Genomic DNA, 26,031 nt, shown 5'->3' on the forward strand with positions numbered 1-26,031 from the left:
AGTTGGATATCCCATCTCATGTTATAGGACGGGTCTCAGGTTTGATATTAGAAGCATTGAGATATCACATCGCATGCTGTAGGAAGGGTCTCAGGTTTGGAATGGTAAGGATTTGGATATCACATTTCATGTCATAGGAAGGATCTCAGGTTTGGTATTAGAAGCATTGATATATCACATCTCATGCTATAGGAATGGTCTCAGGATTGGAATGGGTAGGAGTTGGATATTACATTCTTGCTATAGGAAGGGTCTCATGTTTGGAATGGGAAGGAGTTGGATATCACATATGCTATAGGAAGTGTCTCAGGTTTGGAACGGGAATGAGTTGGATATCACATCTCATGTTATAGGAAGGGTCTCAGGTTTGGTATAAGCATTGAGATATCACATCTCTGCTATCGGAAGTGGCTCAGGTTTGGAATGGGAAGGAGTTGGATATCCCATCTCATGTTATAGGACGGGTCTCTGGTTTGGTATAAGCATTGAGATATCACATCTCATGCTATAGGAAGGGTCTCAGGATTGGAATGGGAAGGATTTGGATATCACATCTCATGCTATAGGAAGGGTCTCAGGTTTGGTATACGCATGGAGATATCACTTCTCATGCTATAGGAAGGGTCTCAGGATTGGAATGGGAAGGAGTTGAATATCACATCTCATGCTATAGGAAGGGTCTCAGGTTTGGTATAAGCATGGAGATATCACTTCTCATGCTATAGGAAGGGTCTCAGGATTGGAATGGGAAGGAGTTGGATATCACATCTCATGTTATCGGAAGGATCTCAGGTTTGGTATTAGAAGTATTGAGATATCATATCTCATGCTATAGGAAGGGTCTCAGGACTGGAATGGGAAAGTGTTGGATATCACATCTCATGCTAAAGGAAGGGTCTCAGGTTTGGTAGAAGCATTGAGATATCACATCTCATGCTATAGGAAGGGTCTCAGGATTGGAATGGCAAGGACTTAGATATCACATATCATGCTATAGGGAGGGTCTCAGTTTTGATATTAGAAGCATTGAGATATCACATCTCATGCTATCGGAAGTGTCTCAGGATTGGAATGGGAAGGAGCTGGATATCACATCTCATGCTAAAGGAAGGGGCTCAGGTTTGGAACGGGAAGGAGTTGGATATCACATCTCATGTTATAGGAAGGGTCTCAGGTTTGGTATAAGCATTGAGATATCACATCTCTGCTATCGGAGGTGTCTCAGGTTTGCGATGGGAAGGAATTGGATATCACATCTCATGCTATAGGAAGGGTATCAGGTTTGGAACGGGAAGGAGTTGGATATCCCATCTCATGTTATAGGACGGGTTTCAGGTTTGATATTAGAAGCATTGAGATATCACATCGCATGCTGTAGGAAGGGTCTCAGGTTTGGAATGGGAAGGATTTGGATATCACATTTCATGTCATAGGAAGGATCTCAGGTTTGGTATTAGAAGCATTGATATATCACATCTCATGCTATAGGAATGGTCTCAGGATTGGAATGGGTAGGAGTTGGATATTACATTCTTGCTATAGGAAGGGTCTCATGTTTGGAATGGGAAGGAGTTGGATATCACATATGCTATAGGAAGTGTCTCAGGTTTGGAACGGGAATGAGTTGGATATCACATCTCATGTTATAGGAAAGGTCTCAGGTTTGGTATAAGCATTGAGATATCACATCTCTGCTATCGGAAGTGGCTCAGGATTGAAATGGGAAGGAGTTGGATATCCCATCTCATGTTATAGGACGGGTCTCTGGTTTGGTATAAGCATTGAGATATCACATCTCATGCTATAGGAAGGGTCTCAGGATTGGAATGGGAAGGATTTGGATATCACATCTCATGCTATAGGAAGGGTCTCAGGTTTGGTATACGCATGGCGATATCACTTCTCATGCTATAGGAAGGGTCTCAGGATTGGAATGGGAAGGAGTTGAATATCACATCTCATGCTATAGGAAGGGTCTCAGGTTTGGTATAAGCAAGGAGATATCACTTCTCATGCTATAGGAAGGGTCTTAGGATTGGAATGGGAAGGAGTTGGATATCACATCTCATGTTATAGGAAGGATCTCAGGTTTGGTATTAGAAGCATTGAGATATCACATCTCATGCTATCAGAAGGGTCCCAGGATTGGAATGGGAAGGAGTTGGATATCACGTCTCATGCTAAAGGGAGGGTCTCAGGTTTGGAAGCGGAAGGATTTGGATATCACATCTCATGTTATCGGAAGGATCTCAGGTTTGGTATTAGAAGTATTGAGATATCATATCTCATGCTATAGGAAGGGTCTCAGGACTGGAATGGGAAGGAGTTGGATATCACATCTCATGCTAAAGGAAGGGTCTCAGGTTTGGTAGAAGCATTGAGATATCACATCTCATGCTATAGGAAGGGTCTCAGGATTGGAATGGCAAGGACTTAGATATCACATATCATGCTATAGGGAGGGTCTCAGTTTTGATATTAGAAGCATTGAGATATCACATCTCATGCTATCGGAAGTGTCTCAGGATTGGAATGGGAAGGAGCTGGATATCACATCTCATGCTAAAGGAAGGGGCTCAGGTTTGGAACGGGAAGGAGTTGGATATCACATCTCATGTTATAGGAAGGGTCTCAGGTTTGGTATAAGCATTGAGATATCACATCTCTGCTATCGGAAGTGTCTCAGGATTGGAATGGGAAGGAGTTGGATATCCCATCTCATGTTATAGGACGGGTCTCAGGTTTGTTATTAGAATCATTGAGATATCATATTGCATGCTGTAGGAAGGGTCTAAGGATTGGAATGGGAAGGACTTGGATATCACATCTCATGCTATAGATAGGCTCTCAGGTTTGGAACGGGAAGGAGTTGGATATCACATTTCATGTTAGAGGAAGGATCTCAGGTTTGGTATTAGAAGCATTGAGATATCACATCTCATGCTATAGGAAGGGTCTCAGGATTGGAATGGGAAGGACTTGGATATCACATCTCATGCTATAGATAGGCTCTCAGGTTTGGAAAGGGAAGGAGTTGGATATCACATCTCATGCTATAAGAAGGGTCTCAGGATTGGAATGGGAAGTAGTTGGATATAACATCTCATGCTATAGGAAGGGTCTCAGGGTTGGAATGGGAAGGAGTTGGATATCACATCTCATGCTATAGGAAGATTCTCAGGTTTGGTATAAGCATTGAGATATCACATCTCATGCTATAGGAAGGGTCTCAGGATTGGATTGGGAAGGAGTTGGATATCACATCTCATGTTATAGGAAGGATCTCAGGTTTGGTATTAGAAGCACTGAGACATCACATCTCATGCTATAGGAAGGGTCTCAGGATTGGAATGGGAAGGAGTTGGATATCACATCTCATGCTATAGGAAGGGTCTCAGGTTTGGTATAAGCATTGAGATATCACATCTCATGCTATAGGAAGGGTCTCAGGATTGGAATGGGAAGGAGTTGTATATGACATCTCATGCCATAGGAAGGGTCTCAGGTTTGGTATAAGCATTGAGATATCACATCTCTGCTATTGGAAGGGTCTCAGGATGGGAATGGGAAGGAGTTGGATATCCCATCTCATGTTATAGGAAGAGTCTCAGGTTTGGTATTAGAAGCATTGAGATATCACATCTCATGCTATAGGAAGTGTCTCAGGATTGGAATGGGAAGGACTTGGATATCACATCTCATGCTATAGGGAGGGTCTCAAGTTTGATATAAGAAGCATTGAGATATCACATCTCATGCTATAGAAAGGGTCTCAGGATTGGAATGGGAAGGAGTTGGATATCACATCTCATGCTATAGGAAGGGTCTCAGGTTTGGTATAAGCAGTGAGATATCACATCTCATGCTATAGGAAGTGTCTCAGGATTGGAATGGGAAGGAATTGGATATCACATCTCATGTTATAGGAAGGATCTCAGGTTTGGTATAAGCATTGAGATATCACATCTCTGCTATCGGAGAGGTCTCAGGATTGGAATGGGAAGGAGTTGGATATTCCCATCTCATGTTATAGTAAGGGTCTCATGTTTGGTATTAGAAGCATTGAGATATCACATCTCATGCTATAGGAAGGGTCTCAGGATTGGAATGGGAAGGACTTGGATATCACATCTCATTAATAGGGAGGGTCTCAAGTTTGATATTAGAAGCATTGAGATATCACATCTCATGATATCGGAAGGGTCTCAGGATTGGAATGGAAGGAGTTGGATATCACATCTCATGATAAAGGAAGGGTCTAAGGTTTGGAAGGGGAAGGATTTGGATATCACATCTCATGTTATAGGACGGGTCTCAGGTTTGGTATTAGAACCTTTGAGATATCAAGTCTCATGGTATAGGAAGGGTCTCAGAATTGGAATGGGAAGGAGTTGGATATCACATCTCAAGCTATAGGAAGGGTCTCAGGATTGGAATGGGAAGGACTTGGATATCACATCTCATGCTATAGGAAGTCTCTCAGGTTTGGAAAGGGAAAGAGTTGGATATCACATTTCATGTTAGAGGTAGGATCTCAGGTTTGGTATTAGAGGCATTGAGATATCACATATCATGCTATCAGAAGGGTCTCAGGAATGGAATGGGAAGGAGTTGGATATCACATCTCATGCTAAAGGAAGGGTCTCAGGTTTGGAAGGGGAAGGATTTGGATATCACATCTCATGTTATAGGAAGGATCTCAGGTTTGGTATTAGAAGCATTGAGATGTCACATCTCATGCTATCGGAAGGATCTCAGGTTTGGTATTAGAAGCCTTGAGATATCACATCTCATGCTATCAGAAGGGTCTCAGGATTGGAATGGGAAGGAGTTGGATATCACATCTCATGCTAAAGGGAGGGTCTCAGGTTTGGAAGGGGAAGGATTTGGATATCACATCTCATGTTATCAGAAGGATCTCAGGTTTGGTATTAGAAGTATTGAGATATCATATCTCATGCTATAGGAAGGGTCTCAGGACTGGAATGGCAAGGAGTTGGATATCACATCTCATGCTAAAGGGAGGGTCTCAGTTTTGATATTAGAAGCATTGAGATATCACATCTCATGCTATCGGAAGTGTCTCAGGATTGGAATGGGAAGGAGCTGGATATCACATCTCATGCTAAAGGAAGAGTCTCAGGTTTGGAACGGGAAGGAGTTGGATATCACATCTCATGTTATAAGAAGGGTCTCAGGTTTGGTATAAGCATTGAGATATCACATCTCTGCTATCGGAAGTGTCTCAGGATTGGAATGGGAAGGAGTTGGATATCCCATCTCATGTTATAGGACGGGTCTCAGGTTTGTTATTAGAATCATTGAGATATCATATTGCATGCTGTAGGAAGGGTCTAAGGATTGGAATGGGAAGGACTTGGATATCACATCTCATGCTACAGATAGGCTCTCAGGTTTGGAATGGGAAGGAGTTGGATATCACATTTCATGTTAGAGGAAGGATCTCAGGTTTGGTATTCGAAGCATTGAGATATCACATCTCATGCTATAGGAAGGGTCTCAGGTTTGGAAAGGGAAGGAGTTGGATATCACATCTCATGTTATAGGAAGGATCTCAGGTTTGGTATAAGAAGCATTGAGATATCACATCTCATGCTATCGGAAGGGTCTAAGGTTTGGAAGGGGAAGGATTTGGATATCACATCTCATGTTATAGGACCGGTCTCAGGTTTGGTATTAGAAGCATTGAGATATCAAGTCTCATGGTATAGGACGGGTCTCAGAATTGGAATGGGAAGGAGTTGGATATCACATCTCAAGCTATAGGAAGGATCTCAGGATTGAAATGGGAAGGAGTTTGATATCACATCTCATGCCATGTATGGGTCTCAGGTTTTGTAGAAGCATTGGGATATCACATCTCATGCTATCGGAAGGGTATCAGGATTGGATTTGGAAGGAGTTGGATATCCCATCTCTTGCTATAGGAAGGGTCTCAGGTTGGAATGGGAAGGAGTTGGATATCAAATCTCATGCTATAGGAAGGCTCTCAGGTTTGGAAGGGGAAGGAGTTGGATATCACATTTCATGTTAGAGGTAGGATCTCAGGTTTGGTATTAGAGGCATTGAGATATCACATCTCATGCTATCAGAAGGGTCTCAGGATTGGAATGGGAAGGAGTTGGATATCACATCTCATGCTAAAGGGAGGGTCTCAGCTTTGGAACGGGAAGGATTTGGAGATCACATCTCATGTTATAGGAAGGATCTCAGGTTTGGTATTAGAAGCATTGAGATATCACATCTCATGCTATCGGAAGGATCTCAGGTTTGGTATTAGAGGCATTGAGATAACACATCTCATGCTATCAGAAGGTTCTCAGGATTGGAATGGGAAGGAGTCGGATATCACATCTCATGCTAAAGGGAGGGTCTCAGGTTTGGAAGTGGAAGGATTTGGATATCACATCTCATGTTATAGGAAGGATCTCAGGTTTGGTATTAGAAGCATTGAGATATCACATCTCAAGCTATAGGAAGGGTCTCAGGATTGGAATGGGAAGGAGTTGGATATCACATCTCAAGCTATAGGAAGGGTCTCAGGATTGGAATGGGAAGGAGTTGGATATCACATCTCATGCTATAGAGCTAGGGTCTCAGGTTTGGTATAAGCATTGAGATATCCCATCTCAGGCTATAGGAAGGGTCTCAGGTTTGGAATCGGAAGGAGTTGTATATGACATCTCATGCCATAGGAAGGGTCTCAGGTTTGGTATAAGCATTGAGATATCACATCTCTGCTATCGGAAGGGTCTCAGGATTGGAATGGGAAGGAGTTGGATATCCCATCTCGTTATAGGAAGGGTCTCAGGTTTGGTATTAGAAGCATTGAGATATCACATCTCATGCTATAGGAAGGGTCTCAGGATTGGAATGGGAAGGAGTTTGATATCACATCTCATGCCATGTATGGGTCTCAGGTTTTGTAGAAGCATTGGGATATCACATCTCATGCTATCGGAAGGGTATCAGGATTGGATTTGGAAGGAGTTGGATATCCCATCTCATGCTATAGGAAGGGTCTCGGGTTGGAATGGGAAGGAGTTGGATATCACATCTCATGTTATAGGAAGGGTCTCAGGATTGGAATGGGAAGGACTTGGATATCACATTTCATGTTAGAGGTAGGATCTCAGGTTTGGTATTAGAGGCATTGAGATATCACATTTCATGCTATCAGAAGGATCTCAGGATTGGAATGGGAAGGAGTTGGATATCACATCTCATGCTAAAGGGAGGGTCTCAGGTTTGGAAGGGGAAGGATTTGGATATCACATCTCATGTTATAGGAAGGATCTCAGGTTTGGTATTAGAAGCATTGAGATATCACATCTCATGCTATCGGAAGGATCTCAGGTTTGGTATTTGAGGCATTGAGATATCACATCTCATGCTATCAGAAGGGTCTCAGGATTGGAATGGGAAGGAGTCGGATATCACATCTCATGCTAAAGGGAGGGTCTCAGGTTTGGTATTAGAAGCATTGAGATATCACATCTCATGTTATAGGAAGAATCTCAGGTTTGGTATTAGAGGCATTGAGATATCACATCTCATGCTATCAGAAGGGTCTCAGGATTGGAATGGGAAGGAGTCGGATATCACATCTCATGCTAAAGGGAGGGTCTCAGGTTTGGTATTAGAAGCATTGATATATCACATCTCATGTTATAGGAAGAATCTCAGGTTTGGTAATAGAGGCATTGAGATATCATATCTCATGCTATAGGAAGGGTCTCAGGATTGGAATGGGAAGGAGTCGGATATCACATCTCATGCTAAAGGGAGGGTCTCAGGTTTGGTATTAGAAGCATTGAGATATCACATCTCATGTTATAGGAAGAATCTCAGGTTTGGTATTAGAGGCATTGAGATATCATATCTCATGCTATAGGAAGGGTCTCAGGATTGGAATGGGAAGGAGTTGGATATCACATCTCATCCAATAGGAAGGATCTCAGGATTGGAATGGGAAGGATTTAGTTGGATATCACATCTCATGTTATAGGAAGAGTCTCAGGTTTGGTATAAGCATTGAGATATCACATCTCTGCTATCGGAGGTGTCTCAGGTTTGCGATGGGAAGGAATTGGATATCACATCTCATGCTATAGGAAGGGTATCAGGTTTGGAACGGGAAGGAGTTGGATATCCCATCTCATGTTATAGGACGGGTTTCAGGTTTGATATTAGAAGCATTGAGATATCACATCGCATGCTGTAGGAAGGGTCTCAGGTTTGGAATGGGAAGGATTTGGATATCACATTTCATGTCATAGGAAGGATCTCAGGTTTGGTATTAGAAGCATTGATATATCACATCTCATGCTATAGGAATGGTCTCAGGATTGGAATGGGTAGGAGTTGGATATTACATTCTTGCTATAGGAAGGGTCTCATGTTTGGAATGGGAAGGAGTTGGATATCACATATGCTATAGGAAGTGTCTCAGGTTTGGAACGGGAATGAGTTGGATATCACATCTCATGTTATAGGAAAGGTCTCAGGTTTGGTATAAGCATTGAGATATCACATCTCTGCTATCGGAAGTGGCTCAGGATTGAAATGGGAAGGAGTTGGATATCCCATCTCATGTTATAGGACGGGTCTCTGGTTTGGTATAAGCATTGAGATATCACATCTCATGCTATAGGAAGGGTCTCAGGATTGGAATGGGAAGGATTTGGATATCACATCTCATGCTATAGGAAGGGTCTCAGGTTTGGTATACGCATGGCGATATCACTTCTCATGCTATAGGAAGGGTCTCAGGATTGGAATGGGAAGGAGTTGAATATCACATCTCATGCTATAGGAAGGGTCTCAGGTTTGGTATAAGCAAGGAGATATCACTTCTCATGCTATAGGAAGGGTCTTAGGATTGGAATGGGAAGGAGTTGGATATCACATCTCATGTTATAGGAAGGATCTCAGGTTTGGTATTAGAAGCATTGAGATATCACATCTCATGCTATCAGAAGGGTCCCAGGATTGGAATGGGAAGGAGTTGGATATCACGTCTCATGCTAAAGGGAGGGTCTCAGGTTTGGAAGCGGAAGGATTTGGATATCACATCTCATGTTATCGGAAGGATCTCAGGTTTGGTATTAGAAGTATTGAGATATCATATCTCATGCTATAGGAAGGGTCTCAGGACTGGAATGGGAAGGAGTTGGATATCACATCTCATGCTAAAGGAAGGGTCTCAGGTTTGGTAGAAGCATTGAGATATCACATCTCATGCTATAGGAAGGGTCTCAGGATTGGAATGGCAAGGACTTAGATATCACATATCATGCTATAGGGAGGGTCTCAGTTTTGATATTAGAAGCATTGAGATATCACATCTCATGCTATCGGAAGTGTCTCAGGATTGGAATGGGAAGGAGCTGGATATCACATCTCATGCTAAAGGAAGGGGCTCAGGTTTGGAACGGGAAGGAGTTGGATATCACATCTCATGTTATAGGAAGGGTCTCAGGTTTGGTATAAGCATTGAGATATCACATCTCTGCTATCGGAAGTGTCTCAGGATTGGAATGGGAAGGAGTTGGATATCCCATCTCATGTTATAGGACGGGTCTCAGGTTTGTTATTAGAATCATTGAGATATCATATTGCATGCTGTAGGAAGGGTCTAAGGATTGGAATGGGAAGGACTTGGATATCACATCTCATGCTATAGATAGGCTCTCAGGTTTGGAACGGGAAGGAGTTGGATATCACATTTCATGTTAGAGGAAGGATCTCAGGTTTGGTATTAGAAGCATTGAGATATCACATCTCATGCTATAGGAAGGGTCTCAGGATTGGAATGGGAAGGACTTGGATATCACATCTCATGCTATAGATAGGCTCTCAGGTTTGGAAAGGGAAGGAGTTGGATATCACATCTCATGCTATAAGAAGGGTCTCAGGATTGGAATGGGAAGTAGTTGGATATAACATCTCATGCTATAGGAAGGGTCTCAGGGTTGGAATGGGAAGGAGTTGGATATCACATCTCATGCTATAGGAAGATTCTCAGGTTTGGTATAAGCATTGAGATATCACATCTCATGCTATAGGAAGGGTCTCAGGATTGGATTGGGAAGGAGTTGGATATCACATCTCATGTTATAGGAAGGATCTCAGGTTTGGTATTAGAAGCACTGAGACATCACATCTCATGCTATAGGAAGGGTCTCAGGATTGGAATGGGAAGGAGTTGGATATCACATCTCATGCTATAGGAAGGGTCTCAGGTTTGGTATAAGCATTGAGATATCACATCTCATGCTATAGGAAGGGTCTCAGGATTGGAATGGGAAGGAGTTGTATATGACATCTCATGCCATAGGAAGGGTCTCAGGTTTGGTATAAGCATTGAGATATCACATCTCTGCTATTGGAAGGGTCTCAGGATGGGAATGGGAAGGAGTTGGATATCCCATCTCATGTTATAGGAAGAGTCTCAGGTTTGGTATTAGAAGCATTGAGATATCACATCTCATGCTATAGGAAGTGTCTCAGGATTGGAATGGGAAGGACTTGGATATCACATCTCATGCTATAGGGAGGGTCTCAAGTTTGATATAAGAAGCATTGAGATATCACATCTCATGCTATAGAAAGGGTCTCAGGATTGGAATGGGAAGGAGTTGGATATCACATCTCATGCTATAGGAAGGGTCTCAGGTTTGGTATAAGCAGTGAGATATCACATCTCATGCTATAGGAAGTGTCTCAGGATTGGAATGGGAAGGAATTGGATATCACATCTCATGTTATAGGAAGGATCTCAGGTTTGGTATAAGCATTGAGATATCACATCTCTGCTATCGGAGAGGTCTCAGGATTGGAATGGGAAGGAGTTGGATATTCCCATCTCATGTTATAGTAAGGGTCTCATGTTTGGTATTAGAAGCATTGAGATATCACATCTCATGCTATAGGAAGGGTCTCAGGATTGGAATGGGAAGGACTTGGATATCACATCTCATTAATAGGGAGGGTCTCAAGTTTGATATTAGAAGCATTGAGATATCACATCTCATGATATCGGAAGGGTCTCAGGATTGGAATGGAAGGAGTTGGATATCACATCTCATGATAAAGGAAGGGTCTAAGGTTTGGAAGGGGAAGGATTTGGATATCACATCTCATGTTATAGGACGGGTCTCAGGTTTGGTATTAGAACCTTTGAGATATCAAGTCTCATGGTATAGGAAGGGTCTCAGAATTGGAATGGGAAGGAGTTGGATATCACATCTCAAGCTATAGGAAGGGTCTCAGGATTGGAATGGGAAGGACTTGGATATCACATCTCATGCTATAGGAAGTCTCTCAGGTTTGGAAAGGGAAAGAGTTGGATATCACATTTCATGTTAGAGGTAGGATCTCAGGTTTGGTATTAGAGGCATTGAGATATCACATATCATGCTATCAGAAGGGTCTCAGGAATGGAATGGGAAGGAGTTGGATATCACATCTCATGCTAAAGGAAGGGTCTCAGGTTTGGAAGGGGAAGGATTTGGATATCACATCTCATGTTATAGGAAGGATCTCAGGTTTGGTATTAGAAGCATTGAGATGTCACATCTCATGCTATCGGAAGGATCTCAGGTTTGGTATTAGAAGCCTTGAGATATCACATCTCATGCTATCAGAAGGGTCTCAGGATTGGAATGGGAAGGAGTTGGATATCACATCTCATGCTAAAGGGAGGGTCTCAGGTTTGGAAGGGGAAGGATTTGGATATCACATCTCATGTTATCAGAAGGATCTCAGGTTTGGTATTAGAAGTATTGAGATATCATATCTCATGCTATAGGAAGGGTCTCAGGACTGGAATGGCAAGGAGTTGGATATCACATCTCATGCTAAAGGGAGGGTCTCAGTTTTGATATTAGAAGCATTGAGATATCACATCTCATGCTATCGGAAGTGTCTCAGGATTGGAATGGGAAGGAGCTGGATATCACATCTCATGCTAAAGGAAGAGTCTCAGGTTTGGAACGGGAAGGAGTTGGATATCACATCTCATGTTATAAGAAGGGTCTCAGGTTTGGTATAAGCATTGAGATATCACATCTCTGCTATCGGAAGTGTCTCAGGATTGGAATGGGAAGGAGTTGGATATCCCATCTCATGTTATAGGACGGGTCTCAGGTTTGTTATTAGAATCATTGAGATATCATATTGCATGCTGTAGGAAGGGTCTAAGGATTGGAATGGGAAGGACTTGGATATCACATCTCATGCTACAGATAGGCTCTCAGGTTTGGAATGGGAAGGAGTTGGATATCACATTTCATGTTAGAGGAAGGATCTCAGGTTTGGTATTCGAAGCATTGAGATATCACATCTCATGCTATAGGAAGGGTCTCAGGATTGGAATGGGAAGGACTTAGATATCACATCTCATGCTATAGATAGGCTCTCAGGTTTGGAAAGGGAAGGAGTTGGATATCACATTTCATGCTATAGGAAGGGTCTCAGGATTGGAATGGGAAGTAGTTGGATATCACATCTCATGCTATAGGAAGGGTCTCAGGTTTGGTATAAGCATTGAGATATCACATCTCATGCTATAGGACGGGTCTCAGGATTGGAATGGAAGGAGTTGGATATCACATCTCATGTTTTAGGAAGGATCTAAGGTTTGGTATTAGAAGCATTGAGACATCACATCTCATGCTATAGGAAGGGTCTCAGGATTGGAATGGGAAGGAGTTGGATATCACATCTCATGCTAATGGATGGGTCTCAGGTTTGGTATAAGCATTGAGATATCACATTTCATGCTATAGGAAGGGTCTCAGGATTGGAATGGGAAGGAGTTGGATATCACATCTCATGCTAAAGGGAGGGTCTCAGGTTTGGAAGGGGAAAGATTTGGATATTACATCTCGTGTTATAGGAATGATCTCAGGTTTGGTATTAGAAGCATTGAGATATCACATCTCATGCTATCGGAAGGATCTCAGGTTTGGTGTTAGAAGCATTGAGATATCAAATCTCATGCTATACGAAGGGTCTCAGGATTGGAATGGGAAGGAGTTGGATATCACATCTCATGCTATAGGAAGGGTCTCAGGATTGGAATGGGAAGGAGTTGTATATGACATCTCATGCCACAGGAAGGGTCTCAGGTTTGGTATAAGCATTGAGATATCACATCTCTGCTATCGGAAGCGTCTCAGGATTGGAATGGGAAGGAGTTGGATATCCCATCTTATGTTATAGGAAGGGTCTCAGGTTTGGTATTAGAAGCATTGAGATATCACATCTCATGCTATAGGAAGGGTCTCAGGATTGGAATGGGAAGGACTTGGATATCAGATCTCATGCTATAGGGAGGGTCTCACGTTTGGAAAGGGAAGGAGTTGGATATCACATTTCATGTTAGAGGTAGGATCTCAGGTTTGGTATTAGAGGCATTGAGATATCACATCTCATGCTAAAGGAAGTGTCTCAGGTTTGGAACGGGAATGAGTTGGATATCACATCTCATGTTATAGGAAGGGTCTCAGCTTTGGTATAAGCATTGAGATATCACATCTCTGCTATCGGAAGTGGCTCAGGATTGGAATGGGAAGGAGTTGGATATCCCATCTCGTTATAGGACGGGTCTTTGGTTTGGTATAGGCATTGAGATATCACATCTCATGCTATAGGAAGGGTCTCAGGATTGGAATGGGAAGGATTTGGATATCACATCTCATGCTATAGGAAGGGTCTCAGGTTTGGTATACGCATGGAGATATCACTTCTCATGCTATAGGAAGGGTCTCAGGATTGGAATGGGAAGGAGTTGAATATCACATCTCATGCTATAGGAAGGGTCTCAGGTTTGGTATAAGCATGGAGATATCACTTCTCATGCTATAGGAAGGGTCTCAGGATTGGAATGGGAAGGAGTTGGATATCACATCTCATGTTATAGGAAGGATCTCAGGTTTGGTATTAGAAGCATTGAGATATCACATCTCATGCTATCAGAAGGGTCCCAGGATTGGAATGGGAAGGAGTTGGATATCACATCTCATGCTAAAGGGAGGGTCTCAGGTTTGGAAGGGGAAGGATTTGGATATCACATCTCATGTTATCGGAAGGATCTCAGGTTTGGTATTAGAAGTATTGAGATATCATATCTCATGCTATAGGAAGGGTCTCAGGACTGGAATGGGAAGGAGTTGGATATCACATCTCATGCTAAAGGAAGGGTCTCAGGTTTGGTAGAAGCATTGAGATATCACATCTCATGCTATAGGAAGGGTCTCAGGATTGGAATGGCAAGGACTTAGATATCACATATCATGCTATAGGGAGGGTCTCAGTTTTGATATTAGAAGCATTGAGATATCACATCTCATGCTATCGGAAGTGTCTCAGGATTGGAATGGGAAGGAGCTGGATATCACATCTCATGCTAAAGGAAGGGTCTCAGGTTTGGAAGGGGAAGGATTTGGATATCACATCTCATGTTAGAGGAAGGATCTCAGGTTTGGTATTAGAGGCATTGAGATATCACATCTCATGCTAAAGGGAGGGTCTCAGGTTTGGAAGGCGAAGGATTTGGATATCACATCTCTTATTATAGGAAGGATCACAAGTTTGGTATTAGAAGCATTGAGATATCACATCTCATGCTATCGGAAGGGTCTCAGGATTGGAATGGGAAGGAATTGGATATCACATCTCATGCTATAGGAAGGGTCTCAGGTTTGGAACGGGAAGGAGTTGGATATCACATCTCATGTTATAGGAAGAGTCTCAGGTTTGGTATAAGCATTGAGATATCACATCTCTGCTATCGGAAGGGTCTCAGGATTGGAATGGGAAGGAGTTGGATATCCCATCTTATGTTTTTGGAAGGGTCTCAGGTTTGGTATTAGAAGCATTGAGATATCACATCTCATGCTATAGGAAGGGTGTCAGGATTGGAATGGGAAGGACTTGGATATCAGATCTCATGCTATAGGGAGGGTCTCACGTTTGGAAAGGGAAGGAGTTAGATATCACATTTCATGTTAGAGGTAGGATCTCAGGTTTGGTATTAGAGGCATTGAGATATCACATCTCATGCTATCAGAAGGGTCTCAGGATTGGAATGGGAAGGATTTGGATATCACATCTCATGCTAAAGGGAGGGTCTCAGGTTTGGAAGGGGAAGGATTTGGATATCACATCTCATGTTAGAGGAAGGATCTCAGGTTTGGTATTAGAGGCATTGAGATATCACATCTCATGCTAAAGGGAGGGTCTCAGGTTTGGAAGGCGAAGGATTTGGATATCACATCTCTTATTATAGGAAGGATCACAAGTTTGGTATTAGAAGCATTGAGATATCACATCTCATGCTATCGGAAGGGTCTCAGGATTGGAATGGGAAGGAATAGGATATCACATCTCATGCTATAGGAAGGGTCTCAGGTTTGGAACGGGAAGGAGTTGGATATCACATCTCATGTTATAGGAAGAGTCTCAGGTTTGGTATAAGCATTGAGATATCACATCTCTGCTATCGGAGGTGTCTCAGGATTGGGATGGGAAGGAATTGGATATCACATCTCATGCTATAGGAAGGGTATCAGGTTTGGAACGGGAAGGAGTTGGATATCCCATCTCATGTTATAGGACGGGTCTCAGGTTTGATATTAGAAGCATTGAGATATCACATCGCATGCTGTAGGAAGGGTCTCAGGTTTGGAATGGTAAGGATTTGGATATCACATTTCATGTCATAGGAAGGATCTCAGGTTTGGTATTAGAAGCATTGATATATCACATCTCATGCTATAGGAATGGTCTCAGGATTGGAATGGGTAGGAGTTGGATATTACATTCTTGCTATAGGAAGGGTCTCATGTTTGGAATGGGAAGGAGTTGGATATCACATATGCTATAGGAAGTGTCTCAGGTTTGGAACGGGAATGAGTTGGATATCACATCTCATGTTATAGGAAGGGTCTCAGGTTTGGTATAAGCATTGAGATATCACATCTCTGCTATCGGAAGTGGCTCAGGTTTGGAATGGGAAGGAGTTGGATATCCCATCTCATGTTATAGGACGGGTCTCTGGTTTGGTATAAGCATTGAGATATCACATCTCATGCTATAGGAAGGGTCTCAGGATTGGAATGGGAAGGATTTGGATATCACATCTCATGCTATAGGAAGGGTCTCAGGTTTGGTATACGCATGGAGATATCACTTCTCATGCTATAGGAAGGGTCTCAGGATTGGAATGGGAAGGAGTTGAATATCACATCTCATGCTATAGGAAGGGTCTCAGGTTTGGTATAAGCATGGAGATATCACTTCTCATGCTATAGGAAGGGTCTCAGGATTGGAATGGGAAGGAGTTGGATATCACATCTCATGTTATCGGAAGGATCTCAGGTTTGGTATTAGAAGTATTGAGATATCATATCTCATGCTATAGGAAGGGTCTCAGGACTGGAATGGGAAAGTGTTGGATATCACATCTCATGCTAAAGGAAGGGTCTCAGGTTTGGTAGAAGCATTGAGATATCACATCTCATGCTATAGGAAGGGTCTCAGGATTGGAATGGCAAGGACTTAGATATCACATATCATGCTATAGGGAGGGTCTCAGTTTTGATATTAGAAGCATTGAGATATCACATCTCATGCTATCGGAAGTGTCTCAGGATTGGAATGGGAAGGAGCTGGATATCACATCTCATGCTAAAGGAAGGGGCTCAGGTTTGGAACGGGAAGGAGTTGGATATCACATCTCATGTTATAGGAAGGGTCTCAGGTTTGGTATAAGCATTGAGATATCACATCTCTGCTATCGGAAGTGTCTCAGGATTGGAATGGGAAGGAGTTGGATATCCCATCTCATGTTATAGGACGGGTCTCAGGTTTGTTATTAGAATCATTGAAATATCATATTGCATGCTGTAGGAAGGGTCTAAGGATTGGAATGGGAAGGACTTGGATATCACATCTCATGCTATAGATAGGCTCTCAGGTTTGGAACGGGAAGGAGTTGGATATCACATTTCATGTTAGAGGAAGGATCTCAGGTTTGGTATTAGAAGCATTGAGATATCACATCTCATGCTATAGGAAGTGTCTCAGGATTGGAATGGGAAGGACATGGATATCACATCTCATGCTATAGATAGGCTCTCAGGTTTGGAAAGGGAAGGAGTTGGATATCACATCTCATGCTATAGGAAGGGTCTCAGGATTGGAATGGGAAGTAGTTGGATATAACATCTCATGCTATAGGAAGGGTCTCAGGATTGGAATGGGAAGGAGTTGGATATCACATCTCATGCTATAGGAAGGGTCTCAGGTTTGGTATAAGCATTGAGATATCACATCTCATGCTATAGGAAGGGTCTCAGGATTGGATTGGGAAGGAGTTGGATATCACATCTCATGTTATAGGAAGGATCTCAAGTTTGGTATTAGAAGCACTGAGACATCACATCTCATGCTATAGGAAGGGTCTCAGGATTGGAATGGGAAGGAGTTGGATATCACATCTCATGCTATATGAAGGGTCTCAGGTTTGGTATAAGCATTGAGATATCACATCTCATGCTATAGGAAGGGTCTCAGGATTGGAATGGGAAGGAGTTGTATATGACATCTCATGCCATAGGAAGGGTCTCAGGTTTGGTATAAGCATTGAGATATCACATCTCTGCTATCGGAAGGGTCTCAGGATTGGAATGGGAAGGAGTTGGATATCCCATCTCATGTTATAGGAAGAGTCTCAGGTTTGGTATTAGAAGCATTGAGATATCACATCTCATGCTATAGGAAGTGTCTCAGGATTGGAATGGGAAGGACTTGGATATCACATCTCATGCTATAGGGAGGGTCTCAAGTTTGATATAAGAAGCATTGAGATATCACATCTCATGCTATAGGAAGGGTCTCAGGATTGGAATGGGAAGGAGTTGGATATCACATCTCATGCTATAGGAAGGGTCTCAGGTTTGGTATAAGCAGTGAGATATCACATCTCATGCTATAGGAAGTGTCTCAGGATTGGAATGGGAAGGAATTGGATATCACATCTCATGTTATAGGAAGGATCTCAGGTTTGGTATAAGCATTGAGATATCACATCTCTGCTATCGGAGAGGTCTCAGGATTGGAATGGGAAGGAGTTGGATATTCCCATCTCATGTTATAGGAAGGGTCTCATGTTTGGTATTAGAAGCATTGAGATATCACATCTCATGCTATAGGAAGGGTCTCAGGATTGGAATGGGAAGGACTTGGATATCACATCTCATTAATAGGGAGGGTCTCAAGTTTGATATTAGAAGCATTGAGATATCACATCTCATGATATCGGAAGGGTCTCAGGATTGGAATGGGAAGGAGTTGGATATCACATCTCATGATAAAGGAAGGGTCTAAGGTTTGGAAGGGGAAGGATTTGGATATCACATCTCATGTTATAGGACGGGTCTCAGGTTTGGTATTAGAACCATTGAGATATCAAGTCTCATGGTATAGGAAGGGTCTCAGAATTGGAATGGGAAGGAGTTGGATATCACATCTCAAGCTTTAGGAAGGGTCTCAGGATTGGAATGGGAAGGACTTGGATATCACATCTCATGCTATAGGAAGTCTCTCAGGTTTGGAAAGGGAAAGAGTTGGATATCACATTTCATGTTAGAGGTAGGATCTCAGGTTTGGTATTAGAGGCATTGAGATATCACATATCATGCTATCAGGAGGGTCTCAGGAATGGAATGGGAAGGAGTTGGATATCACATCTCATGCTAAAGGAAGGGTCTCAGGTTTGGAAGGGGAAGGATTTGGATATCACATCTCATGTTATAGGAAGGATCTCAGGTTTGGTATTAGAAGCATTGAGATATCACATCTCATGCTATCGGAAGGATCTCAGGTTTGGTATTAGAAGCCTTGAGATATCACATCTCATGCTATCAGAAGGGTCTCAGGATTGGAATGGGAAGAAGTTGGATATCACATCTCATGCTAAAGGGAGGGTCTCAGGTTTGGAAGGTGAAGGATTTGGATATCACATCTCATGTTATCAGAAGGATCTCAGGTTTGGTATTAGAAGTATTGAGATATCATATCTCATGCTATAGGAAGGGTCTCAGGACTGGAATGGGAAGGAGTTGGATATCACATCTCATGCTAAAGGGAGGGTCTCAGTTTTGATATTAGAAGCATTGAGATATCACATCTCATGCTATCGGAAGTGTCTCAGGATTGGAATGGGAAGGAGCTGGATATCGCATCTCATGCTAAAGGAAGAGTCTCAGGTTTGGAACGGGAAGGAGTTGGATATCACATCTCATGTTATAGGAAGGGTCTCAGGTTTGGTATAAGCATTGAGATATCACATCTCTGCTATCGGAAGTGTCTCAGGATTGGAATGGGAAGGAGTTGGATATCACATCTCATGCTACAGATAGGCTCTCAGGTTTGGAATGGGAAGGAGTTGGATATCACATTTCATTTTAGAGGAAGGATCTCAGGTTTGGTATTAGAAGCATTGAGATATCACATCTCATGCTATAGGAAGGGTCTCAGGATTGGAATGGGAAGGACTTAGATATCAAATCTCATGCTATAGATAGGCTCTCAGGTTTGGAAAGGGAAGGAGTTGGATATCACATCTCATGCTATAGGAAGGGTCTCAGGATTGGAATGGGAAGTAGTTGGATATCACATCTCATGCTATAGGAAGGGTCTCAGGTTTGGTATAAGCATTGAGATATCACATCTCATGCTATAGGACGGGTCTCAGGATTGGAATGGAAGGAGTTGGATATCACATCTCATGTTATAGGAAGGATCTAAGGTTTGGTATTAGAAGCATTGAGACATCAAATCTCATGCTATAGGAAGGGTCTCAGGATTGGAATGGGAAGGAGTTGGATATCACATCTCATGCTAATGGATGGGTCTCAGGTTTGGTATAAGCATTGAGATATCACATTTCATGCTATAGGAAGGGTCTCAGGATTGGAATGGGAAGGAGTTGGATATCACATCTCATGCTAAAGGGAGGGTCTCAGGTTTGGAAGGGGAAGGATTTTGATATTACATCTCGTGTTATAGGAATGATCTCAGGTTTGGTATTAGAAGCATTGAGATATCACATCTCATGCTATCGGAAGGATCTCAGGTTTGGTGTTAGAAGCATTGAGATATCCAATCTCATGCTATAGGAAGGGTCTCAGGATTGGATTGGGAAGGAGTTGGATATCACATCTCATGTTATAGGAAGGATCTCAAGTTTGGTATTAGAAGCACTGAGACATCACATCTCATGCTATAGGAAGGGTCTCAGGATTGGAATGGGAAGGAGTTGGATATCACATCTCATGCTATATGAAGGGTCTCAGGTTTGGTATAAGCATTGAGATATCACATCTCATGCTATAGGAAGGGTCTCAGGATTGGAATGGGAAGGAGTTGTATATGACATCTCATGCCATAGGAAGGGTCTCAGGTTTGGTATAAGCATTGAGATATCACATCTCTGCTATCGGAAGGGTCTCAGGATTGGAATGGGAAGGAGTTGGATATCCCATCTCATGTTATAGGAAGAGTCTCAGGTTTGGTATTAGAAGCATTGAGATATCACATCTCATGCTATAGGAAGTGTCTGAGGATTGGAATGGGAAGGACTTGGATATCACATCTCATGCTATAGGGAGGGTCTCAAGTTTGATATAAGAAGCATTGAGATATCACATCTCATGCTATAGGAAGGGTCTCAGGATTGGAATGGGAAGGAGTTGGATATCACATCTCATGCTATAGGAAGGGTCTCAGGTTTGGTATAAGCAGTGAGATATCACATCTCATGCTATAGGAAGTGTCTCAGGATTGGAATGGGAAGGAATTGGATATCACATCTCATGTTATAGGAAGGATCTCAGGTTTGGTATAAGCATTGAGATATCACATCTCTGCTATCGGAGAGGTCTCAGGATTGGAATGGGAAGGAGTTGGATATTCCCATCTCATGTTATAGGAAGGGTCTCATGTTTGGTATTAGAAGCATTGAGATATCACATCTCATGCTATAGGAAGTGTCTCAGGATTGGAATGGGAAGGACTTGGATATCACATCTCATGCTATAGGGAGGGTCTCAAGTTTGATATAAGAAGCATTGAGATATCATATCTCATGCTATAGGAAGGGTCTCAGGACTGGAATGGCAAGGAGTTGGATATCACATCTCATGCTAAAGGGAGGGTCTCAGTTTTGATATTAGAAGCATTGAGATATCACATCTCATGCTATCGGAAGTGTCTCAGGATTGGAATGGGAAGGAGCTGGATATCGCATCTCATGCTAAAGGAAGAGTCTCAGGTTTGGAACGGGAAGGAGTTGGATATCACATCTCATGTTATAAGAAGGGTCTCAGGTTTGGTATAAGAATTGAGATATCACATCTCTGCTATCGGAAGTGTCTCAGGATTGGAATGGGAAGGAGTTGGATATCCCATCTCATGTTATAGGACGGGTCTCAGGTTTGTTATTAGAATCATTGAGATATCATATTGCATGCTGTAGGAAGGGTCTAAGGATTGGAATGGGAAGGACTTGGATATCACATCTCATGCTACAGATAGGCTCTCAGGTTTGGAATGGGAAGGAGTTGGATATCACATTTCATGTTAGAGGAAGGATCTCAGGTTTGGTATTCGAAGCATTGAGATATCACATCTCATGCTATAGGAAGGGTCTCAGGATTGGAATGGGAAGGACTTAGATATCACATCTCATGCTATAGATAGGCTCTCAGGTTTGGAAAGGGAAGGAGTTGGATATCACATTTCATGCTATAGGAAGGGTCTCAGGATTGGAATGGGAAGTAGTTGGATATCACATCTCATGCTATAGGAAGGGTCTCAGGTTTGGTATAAGCATTGAGATATCACATCTCATGCTATAGGACGGGTCTCAGGATTGGAATGGAAGGAGTTGGATATCACATCTCATGTTATAGGAAGGATCTAAGGTTTGGTATTAGAAGCATTGAGACATCACATCTCATGCTATAGGAAGGGTCTCAGGATTGGAATGGGAAGGAGTTGGATATCACATCTCATGCTAATGGATGGGTCTCAGGTTTGGTATAAGCATTGAGATATCACATTTCATGCTATAGGAAGGGTCTCAGGATTGGAATGGGAAGGAGTTGGATATCACATCTCATGCTAAAGGGAGGGTCTCAGGTTTGGAAGGGGAAGGATTTGGATATTACATCTCGTGTTATAGGAATGATCTCAGGTTTGGTATTAGAAGCATTGAGATATCACATCTCATGCTATCGGAAGGATCTCAGGTTTGGTGTTAGAAGCATTGAGATATCAAATCTCATGCTATAGGAAGGGTCTCAGGATTGGAATGGGAAGGAGTTGGATATCACATCTCATGCTATAGGAAGGGTCTCAGGATTGGAATGGGAAGGAGTTGTATATGACATCTCATGCCACAGGAAGGGTCTCAGGTTTGGTATAAGCATTGAGATATCACATCTCTGCTATCGGAAGGGTCTCAGGATTGGAATGGGAAGGAGTTGGATATCCCATCTTATGTTATAGGAAGGGTCTCAGGTTTGGTATTAGAAGCATTGAGATATCACATCTCATGCTATAGGAAGGGTCTCAGGATTGGAATGGGAAGGACTTGGATAGCAGATCTCATGCTATAGGGAGGGTCTCACGTTTGGAAAGGGAAGGAGTTGGATATCACATTTCATGTTAGAGGTAGGATCTCAGGTTTGGTATTAGAGGCATTGAGATATCACATCTCATGCTAAAGGAAGTGTCTCAGGTTTGGAACGGGAATGAGTTGGATATCACATCTCATGTTATAGGAAGGGTCTCAGCTTTGGTATAAGCATTGAGATATCACATCTCTGCTATCGGAAGTGGCTCAGGATTGGAATGGGAAGGAGTTGGATATCCCATCTCGTTATAGGACGGGTCTCTGGTTTGGTATAGGCATTGAGATATCACATCTCATGCTATAGGAAGGGTCTCAGGATTGGAATGGGAAGGATTTGGATATCACATCTCATGCTATAGGAAGGGTCTCAGGTTTGGTATACGCATGGAGATATCACTTCTCATGCTATAGGAAGGGTCTCAGGATTGGAATGGGAAGGAGTTGAATATCACATCTCATGCTATAGGAAGGGTCTCAGGTTTGGTATAAGCATGGAGATATCACTTCTCATGCTATAGGAAGGGTCTCAGGATTGGAATGGGAAGGAGTTGGATATCACATCTCATGTTATAGGAAGGATCTCAGGTTTGGTATTAGAAGCATTGAGATATCACATCTCATGCTATCAGAAGGGTCCCAGGATTGGAATGGGAAGGAGTTGGATATCACATCTCATGCTAAAGGGAGGGTCTCAGGTTTGGAAGGGGAAGGATTTGGATATCACATCTCATGTTATCGGAAGGATCTCAGGTTTGGTATTAGAAGTATTGAGATATCATATCTCATGCTATAGGAAGGGTCTCAGGACTGGAATGGGAAGGAGTTGGATATCACATCTCATGCTAAAGGAAGGGTCTCAGGTTTGGTAGAAGCATTGAGATATCACATCTCATGCTATAGGAAGGGTCTCAGGATTGGAATGGCAAGGACTTAGATATCACATATCATGCTATAGGGAGGGTCTCAGTTTTGATATTAGAAGCATTGAGATATCACATCTCATGCTATCGGAAGTGTCTCAGGATTGGAATGGGAAGGAGCTGGATATCACATCTCATGCTAAAGGAAGGGTCTCAGGTTTGGAAGGGGAAGGATTTGGATATCACATCTCATGTTAGAGGAAGGATCTCAGGTTTGGTATTAGAGGCATTGAGATATCACATCTCATGCTAAAGGGAGGGTCTCAGGTTTGGAAGGCGAAGGATTTGGATATCACATCTCTTATTATAGGAAGGATCACAAGTTTGGTATTAGAAGCATTGAGATATCACATCTCATGCTATCGGAAGGGTCTCAGGATTGGAATGGGAAGGAATTGGATATCACATCTCATGCTATAGGAAGGGTCTCAGGTTTGGAACGGGAAGGAGTTGGATATCACATCTCATGTTATAGGAAGAGTCTCAGGTTTGGTATAAGCATTGAGATATCACATCTCTGCTATCGGAAGGGTCTCAGGATTGGAATGGGAAGGAGTTGGATATCCCATCTTATGTTATAGGAAGGGTCTCAGGTTTGGTATTAGAAGCATTGAGATATCACATCTCATGCTATAGGAAGGGTGTCAGGATTGGAATGGGAAGGACTTGGATATCAGATCTCATGCTATAGGGAGGGTCTCACGTTTGGAAAGGGAAGGAGTTAGATATCACATTTCATGTTAGAGGTAGGATCTCAGGTTTGGTATTAGAGGCATTGAGATATCACATCTCATGCTATCAGAAGGGTCTCAGGATCGGAATGGGAAGGATTTGGATATCACATCTCATGCTAAAGGGAGGGTCTCAGGTTTGGAAGGGGAAGGATTTGGATATCACATCTCATGTTAGAGGAAGGATCTCAGGTTTGGTATTAGAGGCATTGAGATATCACATCTCATGCTAAAGGGAGGGTCTCAGGTTTGGAAGGCGAAGGATTTGGATATCACATCTCTTATTATAGGAAGGATCACAAGTTTGGTATTAGAAGCATTGAGATATCACATCTCATGCTATCGGAAGGGTCTCAGGATTGGAATGGGAAGGAATTGGATATCACATCTCATGCTATAATAAGGGTCTCAGGTTTGGAACGGGAAGGAGTTGGATATCACATCTCATGTTATAGGAAGAGTCTCAGGTTTGGTATAAGCATTGAGATATCACATCTCTGCTATCGGAGGTGTCTCAGGATTGGGATGGGAAGGAATTGGATATCACATCTCATGCTATAGGAAGGGTATCAGGTTTGGAACGGGAAGGAGTTGGATATCCCATCTCATGTTATAGGACGGGTCTCAGGTTTGATATTAGAAGCATTGAGATATCACATCGCATGCTGTAGGAAGGGTCTCAGGTTTGGAATGGTAAGGATTTGGATATCACATTTCATGTCATAGGAAGGATCTCAGGTTTGGTATTAGAAGCATTGATATATCACATCTCATGCTATAGGAATGGTCTCAGGATTGGAATGGGTAGGAGTTGGATATTACATTCTTGCTATAGGAAGGGTCTCATGTTTGGAATGGGAAGGAGTTGGATATCACATATGCTATAGGAAGTGTCTCAGGTTTGGAACGGGAATGAGTTGGATATCACATCTCATGTTATAGGAAGGGTCTCAGGTTTGGTATAAGCATTGAGATATCACATCTCTGCTATCGGAAGTGGCTCAGGTTTGGAATGGGAAGGAGTTGGATATCCCATCTCATGTTATAGGACGGGTCTCTGGTTTGGTATAAGCATTGAGATATCACATCTCATGCTATAGGAAGGGTCTCAGGATTGGAATGGGAAGGATTTGGATATCACATCTCATGCTATAGGAAGGGTCTCAGGTTTGGTATACGCATGGAGATATCACTTCTCATGCTATAGGAAGGGTCTCAGGATTGGAATGGGAAGGAGTTGAATATCACATCTCATGCTATAGGAAGGGTCTCAGGTTTGGTATAAGCATGGAGATATCACTTCTCATGCTATAGGAAGGGTCTCAGGATTGGAATGGGAAGGAGTTGGATATCACATCTCATGTTATAGGAAGGATCTCAGGTTTGGTATTAGAAGCATTGAGATATCACATCTCATGCTATCAGAAGGGTCCCAGGATTGGAATGGGAAGGAGTTGGATATCACATCTCATGCTAAAGGGAGGGTCTCAGGTTTGGAAGGGGAAGGATTTGGATATCACATCTCATGTTATCGGAAGGATCTCAGGTTTGGTATTAGAAGTATTGAGATATCATATCTCATGCTATAGGAAGGGTCTCAGGACTGGAATGGGAATGAGTTGGATATCACATCTCATGCTAAAGGAAGGGT

The sequence above is a fragment of the Ambystoma mexicanum genome, chromosome 11, assembly GCF_040938575.1.
Source record: "Ambystoma mexicanum isolate Mex_15411 chromosome 11, UKY_AmexF1_1, whole genome shotgun sequence".
Taxonomy (NCBI): domain Eukaryota; kingdom Metazoa; phylum Chordata; class Amphibia; order Caudata; family Ambystomatidae; genus Ambystoma; species Ambystoma mexicanum.